Raw genomic sequence first — 26,502 nt, forward strand, 5'->3', positions numbered from 1 at the left:
TATAAATGTGCCATGACTATGAGCTCAATTCTTCCTCTCATTCTTGCAGTTATGAACAGAAAAGGTCCTAGAAAATCAGAGCATTCTCCCTCCTTACTGTACATTTGATGAACAGCTGTAGGCATCCCTGCTGACCATCCGGCTGTGGTGTCTGGTCAAAATAAACCTGCCTCGTGAGCTGAAATTATTTTTGGCTACCATTAAGAGGAGTTCCAAATGCCAGTAGAGTCATCCCTCCAGTGGTCCAGGAACAATCAACACCCAAGTCTAGTCCCAGGCTCACATCTCAAGGATCACACCTCTCAAGGGTGCCATAACCACTTGTGTGTCCTACTTGTGTGTGGCTGTTATGCACTTGAGAGCACTGCTCCTAATAACATTCATCTGCTGAAAAGGCAAGCCGAAGCCAGCCCACTGGCCCACTGGACCTGAGGCTTGCACACCCACTAGGCTTAGAGTTTATGGAGTTTTCAGGTTCTATCTGCATTGTACCACGGCATACATTAAGCTATAGAACTCACCCCAAAACCCTCGTAATTTCTCTTGGTTGGTGATGATAAATTCCCTAGTAAAATTCACCAAAAACCGCTATACATCAAATGTGTGAAAATTAAATTCCTTATAGAATCAACCATCTATTATTAGTATCAACGGAGGAATGTAGTTACAGGTACTTTAAATATCCTGTTCACAAGATTATATAAATTTTGTGAAATAAGCATAATTGTCTTTTCAGTTCAGTTCAGTTCAGTTGCTCAGTCGTGTCCAACTCTCCACGACCCAATGAATCACAGCACGCCAGGCCTCCCTGTCATCACCTTTCAGTGACATATTAAAATAAGCTTTTAGTGACACATTATAATAAGTTTTTATCATCTAAGTGTACATCCAATGAATTGTTCAGAAACAGAAGCATCTTGGTTTGACTGAAAGATGGTATCTCCCTTTAAGTACCATATTTACTTTTCACCATGTTCAGAGAAGCCAGACTCTCCTTTGGGGTGACCCAGTCAAGAGTAATTCTGACTCATCAAAAATGGCCAGCCAGGCATTCATGGGAGGGGTGAGCAACCTTCCTTGAAAAACAAATAAAGCAAAAGCACACCCATAAATTTCAAACATAGCTTTAGCACCTACATTCAATTTGCTGTAGTTTAATTAAGTGGCACCAGCCAGCCATCTGCAGGCTTTAATAACTCGAGAGTCTAGTCCAGTGACCAAAGAAAGTCTCTTACAAAGTGGCATTTAATTGAGGGCCCCCAGGCCAGTCAAGAATATATTGTCCCAGAAAACACTCACCTAGGCAGACATGAAATTAAATCTGAAGAAATGGTTTCTCAAAGGCAGGACGCAACAGGAACAAGGGGAAAAAAAACTGGCAAACATAGGTACATAAGACTGACCACAGTGAATCTCCATTTACCACTCCGATGAAATCTTAATCATGCTTTATTTACTAAAGAGAGGCTAGATTGAGTATAAAATATAGACATGTATCTAATTGACGTTTTATAAGTATTTGTTTTAGAGCAACATAATAAGTGGGCATCTATCTACCAATTAACTGAATCAGTAAAAGAAATTTTACTAACCCAAATGAATGACTTTTCTTAAATCTAAACTTTTACATGAGTGATAATTAATTTTTAACTGATCTTCCAGAAATGTTTGTAGTATTTAAGAAAAAAGAAAGCTTTCAATCTTACCAAGAAAGTTGTCACTTAGACATTTATATTTCCTGTCTATAGTAACAACTTCATTTATTTGGGGAAGGAGGTTTTGCTGGTGGAGAAGCACAATTTTCTTAGTTTTTCTCTGCTTTTGAACATTGCATTTAGATAGCTCACACTCCTAAGGCAGGTGAGAAAAGATAGAGAAGGTAGAATTCATATTAATGTTTTTTGATTCCTAAAATATTCATGCCATATCCTAAACCCTCTAAAAACTGTCCCAAGTTACTTTAAAAGTGAGAAAAAAAATCCCTTCAGTCTGTCCTAGTTATATTCCATTGAGGCTATGTAATGTTTAAAACTAGGCTTAAAATATTTAGATGATATATTTAATTATTGGTTTCTATTTTTATAAATGCTATGCAAAGTTGCGTTTTAAATACAGCCACCGATATTGTTTTTCAGTGCAAAATTCAATACTCTTAATTTCACAAACTTGTATATGTTTCATGACTATCTTTTTCTCATCATTGCAGTTGGAAGCTAGATAAAATGAAATGATAGTTTCATTTCCAAAAAGTGGTCATCTTAGGCAAGATTCGTCTTATCCTTAGATGCTAAGACTATAAAATACATGCTTCAACATACCAAAAATATTCTTAAAATCCTTCCTCCTTGAAAAGTTAAAATAAACTTCTTAATGACAGTGACTCAAACATGAAATCTCTGGGGACAGGAGATAGGAAAGACAGGAAGGAGTAGGGAAAGACATAAGAAAAGGTTGGAATGGGGAAGAACAAACTTCCTCTACTTCATATTTATGAACAGTCCAAGACTGTCCTTAAACAAATGTTCAGCCAATAATACCAAGAAATGTGAGCTCCTATTTTGCCATCTCCCCTTCACATTCTTAAATCATTTAAAAATTCACCCCTATTATGACAACAAACTAATCCTCATTTTCCCATCACATAATCCTATATCACTTGAGTCTCAGATCTGCCAATGAAATGCTGAACAGAAGTATAAACCAAATTGCATTTGGAAGGTTTCTCGCAGACCCTAACTGCCTTCAACCCATGACCTTTACTGGCCATGCAGAAAGCAGGAGTACCGTGTGGTTATAACTGACAATCAGTCATCAGAGAACCAAACCAAAGATCTGAATCGTGGGGCTCGTGCATTGTTCTTTTCACATGTAAATCAAAAGTCAGCAACTATTTTCAATTAAAAAATTTCATCTGGGAATGTCAAGATGTATACCAGGTTTCAGTTGAGGGCAATTTTGAAATGATTAGATTGTAGTACCATCAAATAATAACTTGGTAAATGCAGACACTGATGGATTTTAAGCTCATAAAATTCTCCCACAGATCAAACTGAAATGAAGAACTGATTTTATTTTGTAAGCTTTACGAAGTACTGGGCTTCAAAGTCTTTTGCTTATCTTATTATATATACATATCAGTTCAGTTCAGTCGCTCAGTCGTGTCCGACTCTTTGCGACCCCATGAATCACAGCACGCCAGGCCTCCCTGTCCAAACCAACTCCCGGAGTTCACTCAAACTCATGTCCATCGAGTTGGTGACGCCATCCAGCCATCTCATTCTCTGTCATCCCCGTCTCCTCCCCCCCCAATCCCTCCCAGCATCAGAGTCTTCTCCAGAGAGTCAACTCGTCGCATGAGGTGGCCAAAGTATTGGAGTTTCAGCTTTAGCATCAGTCCTTCCAATAAACGCCCAGGATTGATCTCCTCTAGAATGGACTTGTTGGATCTCCTTGCAGTCCAAGGGACTCTCAAGAGTCTTCTCCAGCACCACAGTTTAAAAGCATCAATTCTTCGGCGATCAACTTTCTTCACAGTCCAACTCTCACATCCATACATGACCACTGGAAAAATCATAGCCTTGACTAGACGGACCCTGGTAGGCAAAGTAATGTCTCTGCTTTTAATATGCTATCTAGGTTGGTCATAACTTTCCTTCCAAGGAGTAAGCGTCTTTTAATTTCATGGCTGCAATCAGCATCTGCAGTGATTTTGGAGCCCAAAAAAACAAAGTCTGACACTGCTTCCACTGTTTCCCCATCTATTTCCCATGAAGTGATGGGACCAGATGCCATGATCTTTGCCTTCTGAATGTTGAGCTTCAAGCCAACCTGTTCACTCTCCTCTTTCACTTTCATCAAGAGACTTTTTAGTTCCTCTTCACTTTCTGCCATAAGGGTGGTGTTATCTGCATATCTGAGGTTATTGAGATTTCTCCCAGCAATCTTGATTCCAGCTTGTGCTTCTTCCAGCCCAGCGTTCCTCATGATGTACTCTGCATATAAGTTAAATAAGCAGGGTGACAATACACAACCTTGACGTTCCTTTTCCTATTTGGAACCAGTCTGTTGTTCCATGTCCAGTTCTAACTCTTGCTTCCTGACCTGCATACAAGTTTCTCAAGAGGCAGGTCAGGTGGTCCTGTTTTCCCATCTCTTTCAGAATTTTCCATAGTTTATTGTGATCCACACAGTCAAAAGCTTTGGCATAGTCAATGAAGCAGAAATATATGTTTTTCTGGAACTCTCTTGCTTTCTCCATGATCCAGCGGATGTTGGCAATTTGATCTCTGGTACCTCTGCCTTTTCTAAAACCTGCTTGAACATCTGGAAGTTCACGGTTCACATATTGCTGAAGCCCGGCTTGGAGAATTTTGAACATGACTTTACTAGCGTGTGAGATGAGTGCAATTGTGCGGTAGTTTGAGCATTCTTTGGCATTGCCTTTCTTTGGGATACATATTTTAAAAAAAAAAAGAAAGAAGAAATCCTCAGGCAGGTGGACCAAGGTGTGCTCCATCAAAAGGTCAGTGGTTGCCCTGAAGCTACAACCAGCCAGGCGCAGGCTGGAGGGAAATACAGCCTACAATTTCAAGAAGTCTGGGCTCCCAGGGTCCTGGAAATTGATGAGAAGGGTCTGAGGAAGAGGATATGTCACTGGTTTGGGTTCAGACGACCTGGGATCCAGCTATGATTGGCCACCAGCGCTCTGTGGATCCTTGGATAAATTGTCAGTTGAATTTTCTACTCTCTCACAGACTACTACTCATTTCTCTGTTGGAAGCTATATGTTCCAACCTAATGAGGCTTTTTTAAAAATGTGCCACACCTGTGTTCTAAGGTCATAACAAACCTGCGTGTGTAAAAATGTCTTGCAAGGCTGCACACACTCATTTTTAAAACTCTAATTCGTGTAGCTACATGTCTAACCTTTCAATTACCTCAGGACATTTCATGAATAGAGGTCATAAAATTTACATCGCAAAATTTCACTTAACAAGTGCTTCCCAACAAATCTAACCTCTTGAAAAGCTTTCATTAAAGGTCACTAATCGACCAACAACCTTTGATAAATTGTTCAGCGATTAGAATTGCATTTTTAATATAATCCAAACATGATTGTGGAGAAACACCTTCATTTCTGCTTAGCCCTCAGCACTAATTTGCCCATGTAATTTGTTCTTTTACAACCCCAAGAGACTATATTTAAAAGGTTGTACTGACAATTTTTAAAAGTTGTTAATTAAGTGAGTGAGATTTTTTTTTCCTTGGGAAAAATCCTCAGCCCATATCCAGATCTTATTTTAAACCATGGTATCTTAAGGATTCTTTCAAGGTGTTTGAAGTATTCTTAATAGTTACTCAATTGCTATAAACCCAATTTCTATTCTTCTAATCTCTATAATCAAATCTTTACTTTCAGGACTTGCTATTAAGCCTCTATTTTAGGATTATCAAACCAGATATTCATCTTCTGTGACTTGTTACCGTCAATTCGAAGGTGGTGAGAAATTTACACATACTTACTGCGGATATGCTCCTTACTCAAGAATAAAACGTGTTCTAGAATTCTTGTAATGTTACTGGGAAAGTACTTTGAAAGACTGAATACCTGGCAGATAACTTGGTGAATACAATGCACAAGTGTGCACCATTAAGCTTACAGAGCAGTTAAGTGTATGATACATACACTAAGAATCATAGGAGAACTGATTACACCAACATCAGTAGAATCCATCTTTGCATACTAGGACTAAAGTATGAGCCACACATAAAGAAAAGTCTGAAGAAATCAAATTTACAAGTTCAGAGGATAAATATAATAACAACATTTGTACAATGATGTGACTGTACTTAATGCCATTGAACTGTACACTTAAAAATGGTTGCAATGGTAAATTTCATGTGTTTGACCACAAAATAATAACAATAATAATAACAGCAAATATATGTGTGCTTCCTGTCCCAAGTGCTTCCTGTGAATTATCCAGTTGCTGAATCTTCAAAGCAACTCTATGGAGACACTGGTATTATCTTCTGTTGAAGGAAACCCAAAGACCACAAAGATAAAATAACTTTCCAAGAGCTAATAAAGTAACTTTTCCAAGTAGGTTCTCACAAAACGAGTATGTAATAAAAGCCTATTGAACCCAAGTATTCTGAATTTAGAGTCTGTGATTTTTAACTATATCCAATATGACCTCCAAGGTAGCTCAAATGGGCTTCCCAGGTAGCTCAAATAGTAAAGAATTTGCCTGCCTTGCCAGAGACCTGGACTCAATCCCTGGGCCAGGAAGCTCCCCTGGAGAAGGTCATGGCAACCCACTTCAGCATTCTTGCCTGGAGAATCCCATGGACAGAAGAGCTTGGTGGGCTACAGTCCATGCGGTGGCAGAATCGGATATGACTGAGTGATTAACACACAATATGACTTCCATAGATGCTAAGGAAAATGCTTATAATTACAGGGAAAGGGGGGTCATACTGAAAAGTACAACCATCTCAAAATTTTAGTCAAACAAAAAGACAACTGGCCAATAATGTGAAGTGGAAAGGAAAAGAGCTATGCTTGTTTATTCATCTAGGCAATAAATACTTGGCTGTCTATGAGAAGCCAGTTCCAGGCATTGGGAATATTGTGTGAATGAGGACCTTGCATTCCTAGGACTCACATTCTAGGCGAGTAGAGAGATGGTTTAAAAAAGGAAATAAATTAATAAGGCTATTTTGAGTCTCAGCAATTGCTACAAGGAGGTGTTAATACAACATTGATGGCAAGAAATTAATTACTGTTAGAGAGAGTAGGGGGTGGTCCCTAAACTTGACCCACTCAGCCGCGTAGTCCAGATAACTTTCTGCTGTGTCTTGAGGGTGGGGGGAGGGTGTGTGTGAGCAGTGTGTGAGGAGGGGACTGTCCTGTGCATTGTAGAATGTTGGCAGCATCCTAGTATCTTCCCACTGGATGGCAATAGCACAACCCTTCCTCTCAAGTTACGACAAGCAAAATGGCCCAATGTCTCGTGGGGAACGAAATCACCCACTTAAGAACCATAGCATTAAGGGCTCCGAAGGGGTGATGTATGACATGATAGGGACAGTCATGAAAGATCTGGAGGCTCAGTATCTGGGATCAAGGCAAAGGTATGGATAATGGCAAACATTCAAAGGTGGGGAAAGGGATCAGAAAGACGACTGAGGTGGCTGAAGCATTGTGAGGTGTGCCAAGAGTGGTAGGAGGAGGGATCATACAAGTATACAAAGGTCAGATCCTGGGAATCCCATAGGTAACTGAATCCTTTTAAAGGTTTTAGTTTAGGAAAAATCTGGGACAAGGAAGACTTTTTTGAACTCTAAGATAGATAAAGAAAGTATTTTTAAAAAATAAAAAGAAAGTACTTTCCTATTTTCTTTGAATTTATTTAAAATGTTTGGTTAGCATTTATCACAAACTAACGCCTATCTGGCATGAAACCATTAGCTGTACAGCCAGTCATTTCTTCCTTCACTATGCAAATATTTATTAAGGGCCTACTAAGTTCCAGACACTGTTTTAGGCACTTGGATACATCATTGAACAACAAAACATCCTGCCCTCTTGGATCTTATATTCTAATTGGAGGAGACAGATAAACAATACAATGGAAAATGGTTATACAGTGTGATATAAGATGATGAGTACTATGCACCAAAAAAAATAAATAAAGTAGGATAAAAGGATAGAAATCACAATGGAAACACATAGACAAGTCTTAGAGATTAAAAACACAGTAAATTAATCATTTTCTTAGGCAAACAGTTAATCAGTTCAGTTCAGTCGCTCAGTCATGTCCGACTCTCCGCGACCCCGTGAATCACAGCACACCAGGCCTCCCTATCCATCACCAACTCCCGGAGTTCACTCAAACTCATGTCCACAGAGTCGGTGATGTCATCCAGCCATCTCATTCTTGGTCGTCCCCTTCTCCTCCCGCCCCCAACCTTTCCCAGCATCAGAGTCTTTTCCAGTGAGTCAACTCGTCGCATGAGGTGGCCAAAGTATTGCAGTTTGAGCTTTAGCATCAGTCCCTCCAATGAAAACCCAGGATCGATCTCCCTTAGAATGGACTGGTTGGATCTCCTTGCAGTACAAGGGACTCTCAAGAGTCTTCTCCAACACCACAGTTCAAAAGCATCAATTCTTCGGCGGTCAGCTTTCTTCACAGTCCAACTCTCACATCCATACATGACCACGGGAAAAACCATAGCCTTGACTAGACGGACCTTTGTTGGCAAAGTAATGTCTCTGCTTTTTAATATATTATCAAGGTTGGTCATAACTTTCCTTCCAAGGAGTAAGCGTCTTTTAATTTCATGGCTGCAATCAGCATCTGCAGTGATTTTGGAGTCCAAAAAAATAAAGTCTGACACTGTTTCCACTGTTTTCCCATCTATTTCCCATGAAGTGATGGGACCAGATGCCATGATCTTTGTTTTCTGAATGTTGAGCTTCAAGCCAACCTTTTCACTGAAATTTCCATTTATTCTTTCATTTTCATTGGACAGTCTGCAAAATCAAATACTTTTTGTCTTCCACTCTCATGAATGGACTTGTAAACTGACTGAAAGACACCTGCAAATGTAAATAAAGCCCAACCACACACCTGTGGTGAAGCTCAGGGTACCTCAGAAGGGGTATCAAACTATTTGACAATCAATAATACCTGAGGAAACTCTGAGTCATTTTTGCTTGGGGCCTCAAACATGTGAATATATCACCACTAGCATGAATTCCAATCAAGATGGATGAAAAGAAGCATCCAAAAATCTGTCAACTAATAACTCAGTCAAGTAATCTGTAAATTTGTACAATGCCATCCCAGACCAGGTATAAATTTCTTTTTGCTTTATTACTAAAAAAATTAACCATGTGAAAGCTAGAAATCAATGGCAATTTTGAGTGCAGATCATGGTAAATACATACTCCCTACAGCTGACTTTCATCAAATGACCTTTCAAATACTAAGATGGGAAGAAGTTAAAATTTCCTCTGTTAAGACTAAGATGAATGTATTAGTTTCTGACAATCACTGTAAGAAATTACCACAGACTTGGTGGAAACAGCAGGAATTTATTCTCTTAGAGTTCTGGAAGCAAGAAGTCTAAAATCAATTTCACTGGGCTAAAATCAAGGTGCAGCAGGGCCACCTGGCCTCTGAAAGCTCTGGAAGAATCTGCTTCTTGTCTCTTGCAGCTTCTGATGGTCGCCAGGATTCCATCATTCCATCCTGCATCGCTCTAGTCTCTACCTCAGTCTTCATACGACCTTCTCTTCTGTGTGTCTAATCTCCCTCTGCTTCTCTCATAAGAACATTTGTGATGGTGTTTAGGGTCCACTGAGATAATCCAGGATAATCTTCTCATTTCAAGACCCTTAACTAATCACATCTACAAAAACAATTTTTCCAAAAAGGTAACATTTACAGGTTCTAGGGATTAAGACATGAATATCATTTGGGGGGACCATTTCAAAATTTACCACAATGAATAATGTTCTCTTACTTAGAGGTAAGGGGGAAACCAAATTAAAGCATTTGGGAAAAAATATTGTTCTCATATATGCATTACAATTCATCACCAAATATCATTTTAGCAGTAAATGCTGTTCTGAATTTCAAGTATTTTCTATTCTTCCAAATTAATTGGAAGTGTTAAATGTAAATGACAGCATATCAAATATTCCATGACATTAATAGGTTTAATCTTCATTGACTTGAAAAAAGTTACTATAGATTCCAGGTATGGTCTTTTAGTTAAAGGAGAAAATGATTACAACAAAATGAATTGTTTTATTACTATAGAGATATGTTTTATACTCCAGTACTCATAGAATTGGGGATCAATTCTGATCTTTCAGTATAAATCAGTATTAAAAAAATAGTTTTAGGACTCTTTATTTTTTATATTAGTACTTCAAGTTTGCTAAGAAAGCTAACTCCTAGTTCACACTCAAATACTAAAATCACATGACAAGGAGTTGCGTTCCTCTTAGAACTGAGAAAGCCACATGAGATTATGCCTTCTCTAACAGCAGAGAAAAAAACCACAGATAACCTACAAAACCATAACTCTTCTTGAGCCCAGGAGAGAGCTAAATTCACAAACTTACAAGCCCATCAGATGAACTGAATTTGAAAGAGTGATAAGCTCCTCTGAAAAGAAATGGAATGCCTGAACCATTTCATCTTTGGCAGGGTACAGGAGGAAAAAAGCACCTGTTAATGTAAATGTGGAAGAAAAACACAAACGTTTATAAATTTTTAAAGGTCAATGGTGTGCCAAAAGGATAATTTAAACTGCTTGGGAGATCCAGACCCAAAGAGCACACATTCATTCTCCAGCTCTTTCCCATGTATCTCCATCCTCATAACAAAGATTGGAGCGTAACAGAGGATCTGAGAAAGCCCTTCTTGGTAGGGAAAGGCATGAAGCCCTGCTGTATCTCAGATTCTTCTCCCATATGAAGCAAAAGCCTAAGTCTCTGATAAAGGAGTAGAAAAGCCATGCTCCCAGGCAAAGACCCTCTGCTTCTGGAGGAAGGCAGAAGAAAAGCCACCTTCTATTGTGAGGTTGCCACTCCCAGGCAAAGGCAGATCAGACCTGACAGAAATTTGGATCTTCAAAGAAATGAAAAGAATCAAAACAGGAAGAATTAGGATAAATATAAAAAACATTTTCCTTATTTTTATTCACTTTAAAAGATAATTGACTAAAGCAAAATCATTCTAGAAGTTATAACTTGAGCAGAAATAAGATTTATGATAATAGCACAAAATATAGGAGGGAAGAAACAAATATATACCATTGCAAGGTTCCTAGCATTCCACGGGAAGCAGCAAAATATTATGTAGAGATCCACTTTGGTAGGGTGTCTACACATTAAGAAGGAAATGGCAACCCACTCCAGTATTCTTGCCTGGAGAACCCCATGTACAAAGAAGCCTGGTGGGTTATAGTCCACGGGGTCACAGAGTCGGACACAACTGAGCAAGTTCACTTTCACTTTCTTTCTTTAAAGCAATGTCTAAAACAAACAAAAAAAAAAAAGTATATGTGACAAGCCAATATTATTACTAGTTGTGTCAAAATAGAATCATTTAAAAAATCAATGCAAAAGAAAAGAGAAAAAAAGAACAAACAGAAACAAGAAAACAAAGAGCAAGACAATAGATTTAAATTCAGGCTTATTGATGACTGCATTAAATGTAAATACTCTACACATTATAAATCAAAGACAGAGACTGCCACATGTGGATTTTAAAAAGCAAGACCGAAAGGTGTGCAGTAAAAGAATCGTGCTTATTAAAAGTAAAAGAATGAGAAGAGCTATATAAACACTAATCAAAAGAATGCTGGGGCAGTTATACTAATGAGCCAAAGTAGATGCTGGTACAAGGAATATTACTAAGATAAAAGGGAGCTGTCAGTAATGCTGAAAGGTTAAAATATACCAAGAAGAAATAGCAGCACTGAACGTGCAGGCACTTAATTACAGAGCTTTAAACACAGGCAAAAACTGATAGGACTAAAAGAAGAAATAGAAAAATCCACAAGTATGGTTAAGCATTTCAAAAATCCTCTCTAGGTAAGATTACAGAATTAGTAGACAAAAAAAATCAGTAAGAATTTAAAAAATTTGAACAATATCATGAACTAACCACTCAACAATAGTAGAAAACATATTTTTAAACCACAATAGATTATACTCTGGGCCTTAAAACAAATTTCTCAACCCATCTGAGAGAGCTAAAATATAAAGTATGACCTTTAACCAAATGAAATATGACATGTAGATTTCAAGGCCATAGGGAGCTCTAAGAAAGGCTGATTTTCATCCATTCTGTCAGAAGAAGTTGAAAAAGCTTCTATGAAGGAAATAGCATATGATGCACAATTTTGATAAGTTGGAGGGAGATTGCTTCACACTGAGAAAAGAATGTGAACCAAAGAATGAGAACAGGGGAGTACAGTCATGAAAGCAATTCCATTTTCATTTGCAAATGGGGGCCTTTTTTTTTTTTTTTTTTTGGCCTACCTGTGGAATCAGGCTGAGTGAGTGGTACCTAATTCAATCAGAAGCTGGCAATCCTCAAGATAATATGAGTATGCATGTCACTTGCAGCAGAGTAAGAGAGAAGACTGGAGTTGAACAGGCTATTATAATAGTCTAGACAAGAAGCAGTAAATTTCGCAACATGAATACTAACAGTAAAAAAGAAAATAAATACAAAATTTTGGTGTGAATATATAAATGTTGAAATTGATTTAATTGGCAGAAGTGGGGTGGTTGGGGGATGGGCAAGAATGAAAAGAGGTTCTCAAGAAACATGGTGGGGTTTTGATTTGGGACAACTTGGAAGATGGTGGTGCCATTAAAAAATTATTTTAAAAAGTTATATATATATAACATATATAAACTTGAAGGAAAAGTCAGTGGAAAGAGACAAAGAGAAATGATGAGTTGCATTTCCAAGAAGAATTTTTAAAATGTTCCCAATTCATCCAAATAAAGACTAGAGAGAAGAAAGCATTCTGCAACTGGAGATGAAGATGGGACTAGGAATCTGAATTTAAAGTCATCTATATAAAGGTGGGAGGAGAAGATAAAAGAAAGAAGGGAAAAATATCAGGAGTAGGACTTGGGTTTATCTACATTTAAGGAGAAAGATAATGAATTAACAATGAAGATAGGCAAGGACTGTCCATCACTAGGGATTTTCCATTTGAAAAAAAGGTTTTATTATCATTACTCTGTACACTCAAATGTGAGCTCTTCAGCTATTGCTCTACAAAAACAACAATAAAAACTCGTTTCCTTTGCTGCTGTAAACCATTATTATGCTCCATTAACTCAGTTCCATGACATACTGAAAACATGGTCAGAATACATTCTACTTGAACAGTTTAAATCACTCTGCCACATATCATCTTTATATATAAGTTTAGCAGAATGATATTTTCTTTTAAATATCACTTAAGATCACTCAATTATGAGAGCAGAAGGAGAGGTCCCTTTAGTAATAGTGTTGTTGAATATTGGAATGAAAATCCTTGAGCTCCTTGTCTTATGAAATAAGTCATTTTGTGTGCATAAAATATAGTTCAACATTAAGCATTTTCTACAAAATGGGGGACAAATCCCAGAGTAATCTTCGTACAAAGTTATTTTAGGTGCCTAATGCCTGTAAAATTATAGTTGTGCCTTGTCCTAAAGTTGAGAGTCTTTCAACATTTCATCATAAACCCCGTTTTTCAGGGGCTTATAACTCAACTATAGAAATTTGCTTCGGGATGAAACTTGGAATACCCAATTTCAATCTGATCTTAGTTATAACCAGTTGAAATAAAGACAGAAAAGTTTGTGTTATCTCTCTCCACCTTTGGCTCTAGTCAATATTCAGTTTAAAGAAATACTCTCAGGCATTTCCACTAATTTCTGATTTTCAAAAATCTTCATCTTTGGAATTTTTAAAATACAGCAAAAAGGATAAAAAAGAAAATTTAATGAGTAATTAGTGTCTCAAGAGAAGGATAAAGAGTTACTGAATCCTTCATAGCCAACTCACCCTCCAAAATCCAGATAAGGTCAGCAGATACTGAAACTCATTACAGCATAATGACATTTATTTTCAGTGAAGAGCTTTGATTGAATGAGAATAGAATACCTAATAGGCCTATAGCATAGAAAGACATGTGAAAATTTAACCATAAACAGTTCACCATATGATGTGATAATACTAGAGTTTTTAATGTTAAAAAAAAATCAAAACAGCAAAACACTACTCTGAAACAACAGCAGTAGCTTTTATCCCATTTATTTGTTTCCTGATACATATAACAAATTGCCTTTCCCTAATGAGAAGATGTATCAAGTTAGTGGATAAAAAGATATTCAAACATACATAATTACAAATTATTGTTACAATATTAAGTGGTGGAGAAGGTGTACGGAATAGGATGTTTTAACAACCTGAGAGTTAACATATTTCCCTAGAAGCTACATAGCTGACAAGATGAAGAACAACAAACGTGGTCATTGCTTGCTTTGGCTATTCCTATACTCCCGTTAAACACAGCCCCGTCTTCAGAGCAATACATCTTCATTTACGGATTGCCAAGTGTCTCTCATTTGCTGCACACTCCACCATCAGCGGTCACACACACCACCACAGTACCACCTGATATAACATAAAGTGGTCCCCTCGTGTCTAGCAGAGAGTAGGGCCTCAACACCCCTCCTCCCCCATTTCCTTTGCATTTCTTCCCTCCTTCCCATGGTTAAGGACATCCATGCCCTATAACTCATCTTCAAATTCTATGTGCACTTTTGACAGTCTTTCATAATACATCTGGGCCAGACCTGATAGTTTTAATGTCTAAATACAAGAAGGAGAATCAGGTTGAAAGTTAAGGTGTACAAACTGACAGGTAATAAGTTTGGTTGAAAGGTAACAAGACGAAAACGATTTCAAATTTTAATCTCCATTCTACTACTCGCCAGCTGTTCTTAACCTGTCTGAGCCTGAGTTTTCTTATGTGCAAAATAAAAACATTGGCTCAAGAGATTTCTGAGATCCTTTCTGGCTCTAGACTCTTGAAATTCTTGTGGAAAGGAGTATTCAGTCCAGTTAGGTAAATTTTTTTGTTGTTGTTATTAGGCCCAATTAAACTCACAGATAACAGTTTTCTCCCCCTCAAAAGTATTTTGCTGTTCTGACTAAATGGGATAATGTCTGGGAAAAATCAGACTTGCTACTGAAGTTCACTGATTTGTACATTAGAGGACTCCCTTCCCAACAATAGACAGCTGACCATCTGACCATTGCCTGGCTGCAAGGCCAAATCCGTAGGAGAAAATAAGGACAGATCCTTGATGAAATCCCTCATTCTTGTAGATATGAAACTAACTCATTGGAAAATCCAGTGGCTTTTGTGGGGCAGTTGTGCATGTGAAATAAGTTTGTGAAGAACTTAAACCAATATTCATGATTCGATGTCAGCTAGATCCCCTTTCTTTCCCATCCCTCAGTGAAGTACTATCAAAGAAGAGTTACACAGATGAAAGAAGGGAGAAAATGAACCTATGTGCCTTTGAATTCATCTCCAGCTCACTGTGAAAATGTGCAAGCTAGTTTAAAGCGCCAGAGTCTGAAGATGCTAAGAGAATTTGGCCACTCAATTTGCCTATCCCAGTAGCTATCCAATTAGAGTGTGGTAAAAATTAAAAGATGCATGGTAAAACAGATTCAAACCTTTCCCACCTTCAGAACCAGGTCAGACAGTACCCTCAGAATCTCTTGTCTTTTCTCTCTAAATAAGCACTGCTATCAGTAGCTCTAGGAACCATAGCCCTCCTCCTATTCTACGAAATAACTGAGTTAAGTTGGGGTTGTGCTTTCACATCAGGGAGGAAAAAATATGCCATGCATGCATGTGTGCTAACTCACTTCAGTCATGCCTGACTCTGTGCGACCCTGTGGACTGTAGCCAGCCAGGCTCCTCTGTCCATGGGATCCTCCAGGTATGAACACTGGAGTGGGTTGCCATGCCCTCCTCCAGGGGGTCGTCCCAACCTGGGCATCGAACCAGGGATCTTCCCAACCTGGGGATCGAACCAGCATCTCTTACATCTCCTGATTGACAGGTGGGTTCTTTACCACTAGAGCCACCTGGGAAGCCCAAGGATATGCCATAAAGTGCTGCAATAGCTCCAAGTAGGAGGAAAAAGCAAGGGAACCACAGAAACATGCAAGGGTCAGGCATTTTCAGAAATTAGGGGCATCAGATTCTACAGGAACTCTGACTCTCCCCTCGGTGGAGTCCCATTTTGGAGACTCTGCAGTGTAAGCCAAGATCCCGGACAGTAATGTGCCTCTAGAGTACATGGTAATCCTTCTTTACTAAGCAGCTTTGAGGCCAGGAAGTATAATTTCAATTCTGCATCAGAGTACAGTACTGAACACACTCTAAGGATTGAAAACAGAGGGAATTTAATGCAAAGCATTAATTACACAGGTGCAATTGCTGACAAACCAAACTGGAGAAAGTCAAACAACCCAGAAATGAGCACAAAGCAGGAAGCCACCCTGTGAGCTGCAGGAACAAAAGAAGCAGCTGTATTACCAGGGGCCTGAGGAAGGTGTCACCTGGAAGAAGCTGGACTCACTGCAGCCTGTGCAGGAGGGTCTGGAGTCCAAAGGCGGGGCAGCCACCCGCTGCAGAACACCCCGTCTGCTCCCTTCCTCCTGCCCTTCAGTCTCCTGCCACTGTCTTCTCTTGTCTGAAGCCAGAAGGAAGACAGTTTGAGAGCCAGAGATGTAGCCTGCTGGGATTAGCTCCTCTGAGTGCAGAGCAGGGCTGAGGAAGGACGAGGAATAGATCTGAATCTGCAGCACAGGAGTCAAGGACCAGAATGGGGATTTTCATCCACTCATTAACATGCATATAGAGACTTCACTGACAGCCCAGTGGTTAAGACTCAGCACTGCTAGTGCAGGGGATACAGGTTCACTCTCTGGTCCGCGAACTAAGATCCCACACACATTGCAGCATGGCCAAAGATTTTCTAAAATGCATACAGTGAGTACCTGCTGTGGGACAGGGAATTCTCACTGGGGCAGATGTAACTAATGCAGTAAGTCCCAAAGGAGCTAAGATGTTTTGGAAAGGACATATACATAAGCACATAATTACAATCCTGTTTGTGAAAAGTGATAAGATACATGAGAACTCGGAGGAGGGAGTGGTGATCAGGGAACGGTGCTCTTTACATCATAAATATGCTCTTTAATTCCCTCAGGAAATATGTTAAAATGGTGTATCTTGGACTGGAAACACAGACTCTGTATTCTTATCGCAGAATCTCTTCTCTTAAAAACCCATAAAAAGGTCCCATAGAAATTATCGTTGCTCTTTTTATTTCTTGCTCTCCATGATCAAATGACTTCTGTCATCTTTGAGGGATTTTGACTGTCTCTGGAAAATGATGGCTAGAGTAACCCAACCAAAATGAATATTGTGGTAAGGAGGCCATTAAGCTGGAAAGACACACAGCCAAAAGCTTTCTGGTAGACTATGAGTCAAGTAGGGGCTGAGGGGAATGAGAACAAATTCAGCCTTTGCAAATGTAAGGAGATTTTCCAGTAAAGCGACAATAATTTAATTATAAAAATGCTTCTGATACTGCTACCCATGAAATCTTTTTTGGCAAAACAACTGACAGGATAAGTAGAACCGGCTAAGTGATTACTGATAGGTTTGAATTAGAGCCAGATTAAAGGTACTATACTGGCTTTCCGTGTAGGGTGCTTGAAGCAGAAGCCAAATGTTCAAGACTGAACCTTCTCGCTAGCATATAATCCAAGGCCTCCCTCTTCTGTCAAGGCCCATTAACAAGTTTTAAGTTAGCAGGCTGAACATCAACAATTTTGTCTCCTGATTTATTTACCATTAGGACAAAATATTAACATAGTCTGATTGATTTCTATGGCAAAAATCAAATGTTAACCGCAATCATACTAGATGACATAACTACAGAATAATCATTTCTAAAGAGCAAATCATACTCGCCACAAAGAACCACAGGACCATTTCACTTCATCGGCACACAGTGCTTTGTGTTTTATAGCCAAAGTCTTAACAGCCCGTGAAAGCTGATAAACACCTTGTGTTTAAGAGCAGACTAAGAATGTAATCATCATTAAGTGATTTTTAAGCCTGGGTGTGGCTCCATTTATATCAATTCATTCTTTTTTTTTTAACTGACGCTTTGTATTTTATTGGGAGCCATCCAGATTTTTATTTAAAACAGAAATGCAAGGGGGGGGACTGAAAAAAAAGGAAAAAAAAAAAAACTACACAGTTTCTGTTCTGGACCATTAATTTTTCAGTCAGATCTAACTATCATTTAATTGGTTCCTGATGCTAAAACTTGGATTCCACTTTAAACGCTTGAAACTAGAGCATATAGAATAATTTGTTATGCTGAGCTATTCATCCCAAATGTCCAGGGAAAATAAACCAATCTCAAAATAAAACGAGGCTACCTTCTGTGATGACACAAAATTAATAGTTCAGTCTAAGAAATAAACCTGGTGTCTGTTTGCCAAAAAAAAAAAATCATTAGCATGTCTATGATGAAGTAATATTTAATTCATATTTATGCCTAATGTAAAAGGAGTTCTGTTCATTGAAAAAGCAAAAATTCTGTGAACATAAATATTAGAAAGTGACCTAATTTAACAAGAATCAAAATCATTATTCAGATAATCTGCTTCTTATTGGGTATGTAAATGGGTTTTTATTACATCTTATTTCTTTTAAAAATCAATTAAAATTAGTTCTGGTAATATTTATTTCTATACTTAATTTTTAGAGACAAATTTAAACTTTCAAAGATTTCAAAGCAGTCTGCATTGTTACTTCACAACTTGACATCTAAAAAGGAAAATACTTTATAGACATGACTTTTTTGAATATAAGAATGGAAAAAAAGAATTATTGGATAACTTAATTTAACCAGAAAAGAGGCTTGGAAGATTTGCATTGTAAATAGGTTCCTGTTCACAGCAAACAGAGTCAATTTGTAATCTGACTCAACTAACCAGCTCAGAAAAATAACCTCTGAACAGGAATTCCACACATGCAAATACGCACCAGTGAAGATCCTTGTGAAATAACTGCTAGTTCAGCGTGAGCCCAATGCAATTTGGTAACCAGCTTCTGGAGAGATGCCCAACTAGTTAAATAATCACTCTAGCCTGAATGCAGCCCTACCGGTGCTGAAATCTAAAAATCTTTGGAGTTTTTCAAGGGTAGGTTGTAGGTCCTCAACTTCTGAGGGTGTAACAACGCTAGTAATATGTTTTTGCATCTTCATCTATCATGTGCTAAGTTGTTTCTTGTCATGTCCAACCCTGCCAGGCTCCTCTGTCCATGGGCTTCTCCAAGCAAGAATACTGGAGTGGGTTGCCATTTCCTTCTCAATAATCATAGTCTTTTGTAAATCAAGAGCTCTTTTTACCCCTGAAATGAAGTTTAAAGACAATAGAACCAAGTCATTTTCTAGTGGTTAAAATGGCAAGAGAAAAACATTTGTGATGTACAATTCATTTAATTTAGGGAAGGTGAGGGCATAAAATGGAGAAGGAAATGGCAGCCCACTCCAGTATTCTTGTCTGGAGAATCCCATGGATGGAAGAGCCTGGTGGGCTGCAGTCCATGGGGTCATTAAGAGTCCGACATGACTGAGCAACTTCTCTTTCACTTTTCACTTTCATGCATTGGAGAAGGAAATGGCAACCCACTCCACTGTTCTTGCCTGGAGAATCCCAGGGATGGAAGAACCTGGTGGGCTGTAGTCCATGAGGTTGCAAAGAGTTGGACACGACTGAGGGAACTTAGCATGCACTCAGGGCATAAAGCTTGCTTATCTTCTGAAAATATTTTTGAAATATATTAATAAAATTCATCCTGTTGCTGTTTTAACTCTAATCCCTAACCAATACTTTCATCCAGATACAAAGCACTGACTAGAGATGCATTTTTACAATTCCCTTTCCTAATCTGCTCCTGATGAGCTATTTCCAGTTGTTTCTTTTCTATTAGTTTTGAGTTGCAGTGTCAGAAGCATTTAACAGTATCGGAAATTTTTGTCAGTTTTGTAATTCGATTATCATTGCCTGAACACTGAATTTGTTGTCCATCCCTGGGCCCCTTACTCATCTCATAGTCTATGAAGACACTTTTGGTTGTATGGTTTTCCAGCCTAATGACCTCCCCACCAACAAATCAGAATTTTTGTGTTGATTTAACTATCTTCCCTTATTTTCCTTTCTAACATCAGTTTCCACGGGCAAAACAGTGTCTTGGTGCCAAGAATTCATCATCTTTCCTCCCCGCAAAACTTCCACCTCCAGTGTTACCCAGCTCAAAGAACAGTGCCAGGTCACAAGACAGAAAACTGGCTAGACACAAAGACTCCTCTTGCTCCCTCAAGCTCCACGTTACTCACCATCCTGTCCAGTGGACCCCACATGTGCTACAGGTTCATCGCCTCGTTTTCACCCTTTGCTCATTGCCTGGTGCCTTCGTAAATGTTTGCCTGGACTATTACAGCACTCCTTTACCGTTTTACTCTATCCCCTCTCTTCCTTGCCCCTTCAACTTTGACCCTCCAATCAGGCAGGTCCCTCTACTTCAAAAAGTTATCAGTGGCTCCAAACGCCTACAGTCTAAACTCCTTGGCAGACCTTACCAGACCGTATGGCCCACATCTCTCACCAACCTCCATGTTTGTTTCAATTTGCATTTTCCCAAACTTCTCGTTTTCTTTTTACCATTGAGTTTGCTGCTTCCTCTCCATGGAATATCTTTCCCATTTCACCCTATAAAATCTTCCTAGAGAATTCCTTTCAGATTCAGGTTCTTCTACCTCTATAGGGAAACTCCCACCTCCAGCCCTGGAAGTAAGGCTCTCTCTGGTCTTCCTTCCTGGGTACTATGGCACTCTCCCAAGGACACTCACCCACTGCCAGGGAATTAGCAATGTAGAGAGAGTTGCACATTTCCTAAGAGGCAGGATTGTTTTTTCTCATCAGTTTTTGAATTCCTAACATCTAATACAAGTTCTGAGAATCTGAAGAGAGGAGGGCAATGGAGGAAGGAAAGGAAGAAGAGAGAAAATGAAGGAAGAAGGAAGAAAAGAAAGTAGAAAGTAAGAAACAAAGAAGAGTCAGAGAGAGGGATAAAACGATTTAAATACCCTTACCGGAGTGAAGAAACTTTTAGCCAATTTAGACAGCAACTACTAAAAAAAAATGGCACAGTAAAATGTCCAAAGCAGAAACCAACGTGACATTGTAAATCAACTATTCTCCAATAATTTTTTTTTTTAAATACAAAGAAAAGAACATATCCTTTAGCCTACACTTGGAAGTTTGTGGATGAAGCCTGAAAAAGATCTAAAACATAGTACAGTCCTTTCTAGCATAACTGAGTCATAAGTTGAGATTGGTTTCTGAAACCAATAGTATCTCAAAGTAAAGAATATAATGAATGCCTGAACAGTGTGTGTGGGTGGATTTTCCTCCAAAATACACCCTAGAGATTGCAAAGGGAGAGAGAGGATAAAGGTTGACTAGATGTGATCAGAGCCAAAAAATCACCTTTTCCCCCTTCAAAAGGCATCAGAGAAAGGAAAGGGGGGTTGTACATTAATGGAAAAATATCAACCACTCTGATTAAATGTAACATATTTTTTACTAACTCAAATTTCAGGTCAGGGGAGGGGCCGAAGGGTATGTTTTTACTAATGATTAATCTCCCTTTCTCTGTGTTTTTCAACCTGGTGACACTGTTGAACAGGGTGAGGGGAGAGAAGAATTAAAGTCAGTTTTCTCTGATTCTACTAGAACATGACCCTTAATGAGCATTTCCCTTGGTTGTTCACTTTCATGTACCTACTGAGATCCCTGCTTGAAAGGGTTTTTATTTTATGACTTGGCACCTAAACATTCTTCTTTGACTTACATGAAAGAATCATCAAATAAAGGAAGTTACAGCACAACATTATTATCCCCAAAGCAATTATAATAGATAAGGCATCATAAGTTTTGTCTGGTTTAAAAAAAAATGAATTCTTCTGAGATGATCATTTGTTAAAATATTTGAGAAAGATATGGATGTCTTTTTCTAAAGGAGTCTGCTCTTCCTATATGGTGGCAAAAAAAAAAAAAAAGCCTACAGACACAGCAGGAATAAATAATTCTCAGTGATTTATTTACAGAGCCTGAAGTGTATGGTCCTGAACAAGATATTTCCCAGAGCTGCAGCAGCAAGCTTGAGGCAACACCAGACCTGTTCCAAGTTCCCAAACTACTTTTCCACAGACGTTTACCTCTGTTCTCCATGCTATATTTTCTGCTCCAAGGACAGCAACTCATTTCATTTACTTTTTTCCTCTAACACATATGCCTCTCCCATGACACTAAACCTCTAAGGTCTCAATTGCAGCGATATAGGTGGGACTGATTCAGTGCCGTTTAATCACCAGTCAGCCACACATTCAAACATCATCCCCTATTTTATCCCTGACACACTGCCTGTCCCAGTAAGCAATTTACCTTCATTCACTCATTCATTCAATATCCGTGGAATGAGAAACCACAGTGTTCCTGGTTCAGTGCTGAGTGTGTGAGCTCAGTCGCTCAGTCGTTTAGCCTCTTTGCAACCCCATGGGCTGCAGCCCGCCAGGCTCCTCTGTCCATGGGATTTCCCAGGCAAGAGTACTAGCGTGGCTTGCCATTTCCTTCTCCAGGGGATCTTCCTGACCCAGGGATCAAAACCGCATCTCTTGCATCTCATGCCTTGGAAGGTGGGTTCTTTACCGCTGAGCCACCTGGTACTGAGTACCAAGATACAAAGCTTAACACCTGCTGCTCTTCAGCGTGAACCCATAATGACGATACTAAGTAACCAGTGCTATAAAAGAGGGAAACAGAAAATAAGGATGCAGAGACAGAGGAGCAACCAACACTAGCTCCTTTCTTCAAAGGAAACAGAAGCTTGACTTCAAAAGAAAGTAACTATACTTAACCCCAGAAATAAGTGCCTATAATGCCGATGTGCCATTGGATTAAAGTTTTTCACTTTTTGAAGAGCCAGGTCTGTAAGATCTTCTTCCATAGACAAAACTAAGAAGTAACTTGAAGAAATTATCTAGCCACCTGTTGGTGGGGATGGGGAAGGAGGAAGATTACCTAGGAAAGAGAGTAAACATGTATGAATTATTGAGAGGTGAGCTTACAGTGTCTGTGGAAATGTATTCCAAGTTCACGTCTGTGGTTGAGCATTAACAAAACACCTTCCCCAGAGGCCAGCAAGAGTGAATTCATGGAGACTCGTTCTAACTTACGGTGACATAGGATTTAATGACTTTCAAGGCACTTTTACCCATGTTATCACCGTGCACCCAAGGGGTCCTCATAGAGTGGGAATATTGAGACACTCACAGAAAATATTAACATCCCATCTGACGAGGAAAATTGAGAATCAGAGGGTCCTGCTAGTAAATAGCCCACCTAGATGAGTTCTCCAGTCTTCTGAGACCTGAATCCCCTTCCACCAAGGCACAACTTCTTCACTTCACTGTGTGCAGAAACAGAGAGTGAAATCTCAGTACAGAAACAGCCTTTGTGGTCAGAACAGTCAGAGATGTGACCACATCACGTGCATATGACACAAATAAAATTTCTTTCTTTTTTTTTCTCATTAAACTTTTTTCCATTGTGTCTCAAATGCCCGCATGCGGTAACTAGAGTAGATTCTTTACTGTGCTAGACATCACACTGAGAAAGAATAAACTTTGGAAAAGGAAAGTAGGAGCAGAGCATCTTTGTTAAAAAGTAGAGGTTCTGGAGGTCAGTACTTTCTACCACAGAATAAGAGAGACTCAGGAGATTATGAGGAGGAAAATATCAGTCTTGGAAGGGATTATGAAATCCACTCGAGACCAGAGATGTTTGCCTTGTAAATCTACTCATCATCTCCAGAAACCTGGGATGGCTTTCCCCTGGTTAGCAAGAGGAAAACATAGGTGTGGACTAGGACTCAACACTACCCACTACTGGACAGAAAGAGATGCCAACCCCAGGGGAAGTCTCCGGTGGGAATGAGGAGGGAGTGAGCAAGCTCAGCTCTACTGAAAGTGGTTGAATCTGGAACTGGACTACAAGGCTTGGGGGACGCAGCAATGGAAGGACCACACCTCCTGTATTCCTAGTATATTGGCTGGGTTTTGGAGTAGACAGACCTAACCTAACAGTGTCTCAAATAAGACGGATGTTTACTTTTCTCTCAACTGGCAGTCCCAGAGATCCAGCAGGTGTGACAGGTCCCTGGCGCCAGGAACCCCGGCTCCTTTGGCCTGTTGCTCAGTCGTAGCTGCTCCACCTGCAGACCTCCCACCCCACTGCAGCCAGCAGAGACAGAAAGAGGAGAAAAAGGCGTGGCCTCTCCCTTTAAGGATAAACCGCCAAGCTGCACACAGCACTCTTGTTAACATCTTACTGGCTAGTCCACCATCACCCGTGCACACCTAGTTGCCAGGGAAGCCCAGCTAAAAATTCGGCTGCTACTACCGAAACAGGAAAGCAGATGTCGGAAGACAGCCAGCTTTTTCGGCCACAGATCCAGCCCTGAAGAGTCAGTTCTGACAGAGCTTCCCCCTTCATCCCCCAACTCAACTACAACTCTTTTCTCACACTTTGCTGTAATAATGAGGCTCTTGCTCCACCTGAACTGCAACCCCATTTCTGAACCACTAAGTCATCGGCCACTCCTAGCAATAGGAGCCTCTAGCTCAGAATTTGCTTACGAAGACTCCTCCAGAGTGACTTAGCCTCATGAATATATCACTGATATTTTTCAAGCACTTGCTCTTAAGACAAGTGTTAAGAACTAATTAATGATTAAAAGAAACATTACCTTTAATAAGTAAATATCATTCCATGAGAAATAAAAATGTTCTCTGCCCTCCCCATTAGAGAAATCACGCACTTTGGGGCATGCTAAGAATAGTGTGTGTCACTTTAATACTTAGGAGATATGAAAAGATGATGAAACGGTCTTGTTTAGTGATAGTTTGAAAGCAACAGTTAAGAGCACATTTCTCAATTCTCTCTCCATTTACCAACCCCGAGCTGTCACTACATTAATAAAGGGAGGGGACACTAAATCTGAGGTTGGATTGAATCATGCCCAGTTCTAATCAAAACTGGGTTGAATGTATACAAGGAATTTATTTGGATTAATATTACTCACAGGAAAGATTCCAAGAAAGACATCCTATATGATGGGAAATTTGAGGTTCTCGCCACTGTCCAGAGCACATATACATAGCATCCAGTAGCTATGTTACACTGTAAGGGCACTGTCAAACATCTTGTATATGGCAACATTAAATATGGGTCTGGAAGCCAGTTAGAAAATCCCTACACTGAGTTTGTTTGAGGGCTTAACAATATAAATTGCAAAAGAAGAGAGAGACTGCTCTACAATGCAACACACTACAAACAGCCATCCAGAAACATATTTCATCAACTGAGTAAGATCCCCGTGGCAGGCCAAGTCCCAAGGGTAAGCTGTAGCATCTGTAACATCTCCAGCTCTGGGAGAAAGATGACATTCTCTGAATCCTGGAGGAACTGTAATTTTCTCTGCGAACAAAAAGCATCATGCGAGAGCACGGGCCTTGTCAGCTTTATTAGCACTGCCAAACCCCACCATCTCTCTTCCCGCAAATGCCTATGCTATCACACACGCACATACCCTCACACAGACCAAGCGATCACTATGAAGAGCATAATTTCTAATAGGAATGATTACATTGCTCATTGATAATTTCCAGAGCCAAATAATTAAGGCCATCTGATCAGTGGGGTGATTAGAATCTTTACCTTTCCACTGGAAGAGGAAAAATGCATCTGTGGCTGAAAATGGAAGCTGTTTATCCTCAAGATCCTTCTTCAGAAATAAACTCTGATTTTCACCTGGGCATATTTCCCCCCTCCCCTCCCCGTCCCCCACTCCCAGCAAATAAAGGTTATGTTCCCCAGCCTCCTTTCAATTAGGTACGACCATGGGACAAAGTTCTGCCTGCTGAGTGGTTGAATGGGAAAGTTCCAGCAAACCTGGGTTTGGATGGGACCACTTTTGTCATCCTGCCTTCCCTCTTCCTACCTAGCAACGACTGGAACTGCCACGCACAGATGACCCAAGCAGCCACCTTGGACCACAAGGTGGCCCTGAGAGAGGTTAAGAAGCTGCAACGACAAAATCCAGACTCGGTGACTTAGAAGGCAGATTACTTCTCTCTTGTGTAATGGATTGAGGTGAAGACTTTGGCAATGGGCAGTTTTGCTCCAATCAGCCAAGGATTTGGGCTCACGGTGACTCTATAATCTTTGCTGTGTGGCTTCCAAAGTCACTCTAGCTATCCCCATCCAGACAAAGCCGGAAGGGAGAAAGGTGGACGGTCAGGATCAGAGACTCCCTCTTAGGTCGGTGAGGGGATAGCTTCTCCCTTTTCACTGGCAAGAGCTATATCACATGACCACGTCCAGCCACAAGAGAGACCAGAAAATTCAGCGTCTACCCAGAAAGCCACATCTCAGCTGCAATTCTATGACTATGGAAAAAGAAGAGAAGCCGACTTTAATAAACAGATGCCAGACTCTGGACAGAGGTTAAGGCAGAATGATAGGGGTCTGGGCCCTGACGGCACTTTGAGGGTGCACGCTCTACTGATGACATCTACTTTTCTCTTATTTGAGAGAAAAATCCATTTTTATGTTGTTAACTCTTCAGATAATGGAACATATCATTCAGCTAAACAATTATGGTATTTAAACTATAAAGGATTACTCTAAATGGCATTGGAGAGCAAATGTGCATGGTTTTTTCTTATCTATT

The sequence above is a fragment of the Moschus berezovskii genome, chromosome 5 (assembly GCF_049115385.1).
Source record: "Moschus berezovskii isolate FMDL1 chromosome 5, NW_MosBer_1.0, whole genome shotgun sequence".
NCBI lineage: Eukaryota > Metazoa > Chordata > Mammalia > Artiodactyla > Moschidae > Moschus > Moschus berezovskii.